This window comes from Apteryx mantelli, chromosome 17 (genome assembly GCF_036417845.1).
Source record: "Apteryx mantelli isolate bAptMan1 chromosome 17, bAptMan1.hap1, whole genome shotgun sequence".
Classification (NCBI taxonomy): Eukaryota; Metazoa; Chordata; class Aves; order Apterygiformes; family Apterygidae; genus Apteryx; species Apteryx mantelli.
The window spans coordinates 8,257,519-8,263,811 of record NC_089994.1 but is presented as its reverse complement, the minus strand read 5'-3'; positions in this window follow the sequence as shown (position 1 = coordinate 8,263,811).

Genomic DNA, 6,293 nt, shown 5'->3' with positions numbered 1-6,293 from the left:
GCTAGGAACGGCGGAACTGCTAATAATGCAGGGAGCGTTCTGGACACGCTTATCATTTATATTTGGGAGGAAGCAAAATGATGTGGTTAGCTTCAGAGCCCCAACAATCTGTGTGCAAGAAAAATGCAGAAAAACTATCTGCTGCTCATTTTTAATAAATCTGGGAATTTCAGGGAAATTCCAGAAAATCAGAAGAATGCTCATGTTGTGCCAGCAATCAGAGAGGTAATTCCAGTCAAAGGACTCGAAAAGAATAATTTTATAAAATATCAAAGACAGCAATAAAATTAATATCAGTAAACATGATTTGCAGAAAACAATCCCCTTCAGACAGGTTTGGTTTTTTTTGTGGTAAGATATACAGGTTTTGTCAGAAAAGGTCAATGTGATTAAAATACAGATTTTCATGATGCTTTTGACTGTGTTTTATGCTAAATGCAGGAAGAGCTGAATGAAATTACTTGTTTTATGTTATGTAGGAGGTCAAACCAAGATATTATGGCCTTATATTCCATTGTCTTAAGCATTGAAACAAAGCATAAAATTTCTATTAGAAATACAAATAGAGGAATTCCTTTTCAAACATCAGCTCTGATCCCATAAGGTAACTTTATTCATTGAGTTTGATAGGATTATTTGCAAGTATAAGATGATTCAGTATTTGCATAAATGTTTACAGGATGAGAACTAAAAATGATGCATTATTTCCTGGTGTCGACACCTGCTTCTGTTCCAATCTGCTTTTGCCGAAACTGGATCTTGGAAGTGAGTGATGTTGGAGGTGAGTGAAAAGGAAGGCAACAGCTCCAGTGGCAGTAGGGCAATCCAGTTCCTTGATTATAGAGAAGACCAACTGACAGCTTGTCAGACAGCCCTGCATGGAATTCTGCCAGGGAGTTTATTTGCATATTCCTTTCCTTTTTTTATATCACATATAGTTTTTTAACAAACTTCCCGTATTTTGAATATATCAAGCAGGTAATAGATGATGGAGACTTCTTTGACACCTACAAATGCATGTTTAAATAGAGCTATTCGAGCTATATTTCCTGTGATACATATACCTATTTGAAATGCATGGCCTGGATGGGATGCTGGCCATGTTACGAAAGTGCATTTGCAAAAGGATACTGTCCCTGGCTGTGAACAAACACTTTATTGAAGGCTCCCTCCTCCAGGTGGGGATAAAGAGCTATTTTAGCTCCTGAAAAATCTGTTGTGCCTTGGGGATGGCAAAGCTCCTGCACTGGTGTATTTAGCTCTAAAAGTTATGGGTAAGATTGCCAGAAATTATGGAAACAGTAAGCCTACTGTATTTTTGGTGGGTAATTAATTTAGAGAAAGAAAATGACTAGAAATAAATGGTTGTCCCCAAGGGATGAATAAATGGAAACAGAACAGTGGAGGTGCTTAGTAGGAATGTCTCAGTAAACACTTGTGCAATTAGTAAAATAAGTATGGGAGAAATTTATCAAATAATTTTTACTAACTTTGGGAACTGCTAAAGAGAACCATAGAACGATGCTCTATTTACATTTACGGATCTGTTCTTGAGCCCACTAAAATCAATGGCATAGGACCATCATCAGTCTTGCACAGAGCATTTTCCAATGTATATAACAGGGTTGGATATGTATTTTTTTCCCATTTTACAGATGGAGAAGTTGAGGCCCAGAAATGTTATGTTACTGGTTTGTATCCTACCTAGCTAGGATTCCTTATTCCCTTTCTCCCAGATTATAGGCTGGCTTTAAGCCATGTCAACAGGAGGGGCTTTTGTTTTTGTTGGTATGTTTATCCTGAGAGGAATATTCCTGATATAAGCAGACATTGAGCTGTTTTCTGAATGCATGAATTTTCTGAATGCATGAATTCCATTCAGTAATCTGCTTTGGTGTTTTTATCATTAACTGTACTAGAGTTTGATGTTAGGCAAAGAAGTGCACAGCTGAAGTGAATAACTTCAACCATACTAACATTTCCTTCGGTATCGTCAAAGGTGAGACAAAGTTTTGTCACCTTGATGCAGTCTTTACAGCCTTCTAGTTTCAGTCAAACACTACAGAAGTTATTAAGTTCCTACAGCTGCCATAAAAATGAATGACTTGGTGGAGTACAAGCAATTGGTAACTAGTAGTGTGAGCTAATGCAGTACTCAGTACCAGAAAATCTACTAGAAGAGACTTTGTAAATCCTCCGCTGGAGGCTTGCACCTTTTCCGATGCCCAGGTCAAATGCTCAGGACATGTGGGAAACCAGACCTGTGTGGTTCTGGTGCTCGCAGAGCTCATACTGCCTTCTTTTTTTGATAAAGAAGATTAAAAATTAAAAAAACCTGAATTAAATCATATGAGATTAAATCATATTAAATCATTTTACAGCTTACAATAGGAAGTTTGGGAACACAAGGAATGTTATATCAACACCTTAGAAAGTGACTTGCCCACTTTAAAATAAAACAGCATTTATAGATAGAAATGTCATCTTTTATAAAACCTGGGGATATCAGTGGGAAAACAAGATGAGCTTTTAGGCATTCTTGGCCTCTCTTGAAGTCTGACTTGGATGCAGCAAGCGTGAAGTCAAGTTCAAGTTGAGAACAAGTTGCTCTAAGTTTAACCTGATTATGTTAATGAATCTGAAAGAAACAGATAAATTAGAAATAATCTATTTGAAAGAAACAGTGTAGGCTTCTGGTAAATTAGATAAAATTTCTTTGCTTGTGCAGGACTAAAGTAATTTCATCTGTTCCTGTAAGGACAGGTGAGAGTATCATAAACAGCAAAGAACTCTGCCAAATGTGTTCTTTTGGCTGGAGGATTGTTTGGGTGTTGGTATGTGAGGGACAGATGAAATGATTGAGAAAATATACAGTCTGTTCAGCTGTGATGGGAGCAAAACCAAACTACCAGTTAATGAGAATGCAGCTGGCACAGAGCCTGGAGTTATATAGGTGAGGAAAAGAGGAAAGGGGAATTTTCAGAACAGTGATAATGTTTCTGGTTCAACTGGAGCAATATCTTTTTCCAAAGCTGTTCAGCTCATGCAAATATCAACATTATACTGTCCCTGACATGCACAGACCTGCTAAGGCTATAAGTCAAAGTTTGACATGAAGAAGGAAAGAAACTCAGATTTGAGACTTCCATTGTATTCTGAGAGAAAATTTAACCCACGCATGGTATGTAACTGCTTCTCTTCTGAATGAAATGTCAGTAGGCTGTAAGGATGTGTTTAACTATTGCAGGGTATCCACATGTCTGCCTGCTCTTAGTGTATAGATATGAGTACTCTATTGTACCTCTAATTTATTTACCCAGGACCAAAATTTTAAATATTAAACCTCTCTCTCTCTCTCTCTCAGTAGATACCTATCTTGTAGGAAGATCCTACAGAAAACTGTAGATTCTCAAAGGATAGGGCCTTCTCTGTGGGATTTCTCTTCAGATCATAAAAGTCTATTCTTGTGAAGTATGAGGCTATTTTGCACTTGCGCACTTCTGATCACAGGACACTTTCAGGCAAGAGTGGAAGATTTTATTAGAAACGTTGCTCTAGCTTATCTCCAGTGTTGCAACTCTTTTATTAGATCAGAAAGGTTTTTCTTCCTGTTTTAATATAAAGTGAGAATTACAGAAACTCTTTGCCATTGCAAAAAAGACCTGGAAACAAGGGTTGGCGGTGCGTCAGAATGGGTACGTGCTGAAATGTGTATTCTCCAGGGGCTTGTGGGAAGCAGGACAGAATAGCTCTGCAGGAAAAAGTGTTCTTTGTGCAACAGCCCTCTTTGAAGTAACCTACGTCATAAACAAGGAGAGAAAAAAGACTCAGTTTTTAATGTATTTGAATTTCTGTTCTGATATATGTATTAATTTCTCCTAATGATTTTTGGAAATTCATTATATTTTTGCCTAGTTTCAGAAAATAGAGACTGCTTAAGATGCTGCATGACAACATTGTAGCAGTAGTCCCACCTTCAGCTGACCTCTCACAGTCTTGAGACTGCCTTAAGAATAGTTTGTTTTAATAAACAGTATATTTTGTGCCTTTTAATGTATATTCTGAGATTTTCACCTTTAGAGCCCCACTTTTAAGATTTTCTTTTCAATCTGAAGTGCTAGAAACTTGTTTTTAGTTAAAACTGGATTTCTTGCATAATCACTTAAATCCAGAAGCTTGAAGCATGAGATAACTCAGCATTTCAACACTTGGGATATAAGAACTGATGGCAGAGCATGTAAATCAGAATGCATTACACAGGGAAGTAAAGCCACTCTTGGATCCAGACTTTGAGGAACCTTGAATATGGTTTCAGTTAAGAACATTGATACTGAAACTATTTTCTGAATTTTGCTTTATTAATGTAGGGATTGGGTTGAGGTTAGGGGTTTGTTTGTGCTTTGAGAAGTAAAGCAATGTTTTCTATGCTATTTTCCATTCTAGTTGACAGGAGATCTGTATTTGGTTTTTAATTTAACAAGTTTAGCCTGGGGGGAAAAACACTTTGTTACATTTCTGAAAAGCTTTTCCTGTTGATTCTGAAGGAAATGGTACTTCAAGCTGATAATTACAGTTTCATTTTGTTTCCAGAGATTTCCACATGCTTCCAAAGCAAGGCCTTAATGCAGTAAGAGAAGCATGAATTGTTCAGCATTGACTAAAACTTGAAGCGTGCAGTTAGAGCTCTGCTTACTACTTATACTTTGCCAAATCAACATTCCTGTTTCTCACTTGACCAGGTTTCTGCAGAATGCCAGTGGCCACAATGTCACCTTTCCTGATCTGAGTTGCAGTTCTATACTCAGGGCTGGTTATGGCACTGTGGAGAAGGGGGACAGCTTTTGGCCACTGCTCCATCACTTGACTGGATGTGTGTGCTGTGCCAGATAGCACTGCTGCGAGGGGTGGGCTCCTTATTAATTGCTCCTCTGGGAACTTCGTTACAGAGGACCCAATGGACCCTACACTCTGTGCACTTCCAGCTGTAGAGTCTGGGTCTTCCAGAGGGAATCTGACACATATCAGATGATTATTGTTATCACTTAGAACAAACATGTCTTTGTGTTTACATGTTTCCTAATTTGTTCTGTGGCTGCATGATACATGACAATATGAGAGAGAAGCATCTTTCCATCAACAGAAGAGACAGTGACATTCCTTGCTAGGCTATGCTAGGTACCTACAAGTGTGACTGCTCTTTCTTTGTGTCTGAAAAGCAGCTTCTCAATCTACAGGATTTGTTGTAGGTGAGTTTCCGCAAGAATCCTATATAGCCAGTACTCCAAAACACTTAAACAAGTAGCCACAACCTGAAGTTGCTTAATAAAATAAAATCCAATCTAGTATAAATTATTGCCTTAGGAAAGGAAGGACATCAGAGCCATGATATGGATGGAGTAGGCAGCAGCTAGTTGGTTTGGGGACTGATATGGTATTTCATGTTATTTTTGAATATTCATATTCTTGATAGATATATTCTGATATTCTTGAAGAACAGTGAATCTGTTTAATGATATCTTTAATAATTTCCTCTTTCCCTTTGAAAATAGTATTTGGGAAGCAGAATGTCTTCTCTCCCACTGGTGGCTGTCTGCCAACCAGCTTTCATCTTTATTATTTCTAATTCTTCAGTCATTTATTTGTGTGAAGTGTTTGCTCTTAGAACAGGCAATTTTTAGCTCCTGGTTGTCAAGATGAGAGAAATCAACATAAATTGCTGGGGTGAGCAACTAGGAAAAAGCCTCGGATACTTGGTGCTTCAGCCTGACAAACAAGATGAAGTATGCATGAATGGGAAAGTGCATAGAGCTCATGAAGGATGATCAGTTACAGGACCTTAGAAGAGAACATAAAAAGCAATAATTAAGGAAGATCCCATGAGGCTGAAAAGAATGGTTTCTTGACACTCGTGTAAGAAGCTTCTGTGAATGCTGGACTGGGCTCTGGGTCTGCAGAAACCCTGTGGAAGAAATATGGTTTACTTCAGTACTGGGGGATAAATGTTTTCAAAACTATTTGCCAGTGGACCTTTTGAGATAAAGACCAAGGATGATAAGTATTTTCTGACAGAAGATTTCTTAAGGAAAAACATCTGCTATTCAGCTGTTTGTTTTAGAAGAGGAAGCCTTGCAATGGCTCCTGGAATTGTTTTCTGTTTACATTGATCTACGTCACTATGATTTAAGGACAAGTCTCCTGATATCTGAAGGAGGGATGCTTTTTTTCTTTTAACCCTGATTTAGTATTAATCCAAAGTTCAACGGATCCAAGTTTTCAGTCAGATGAAAAATTAA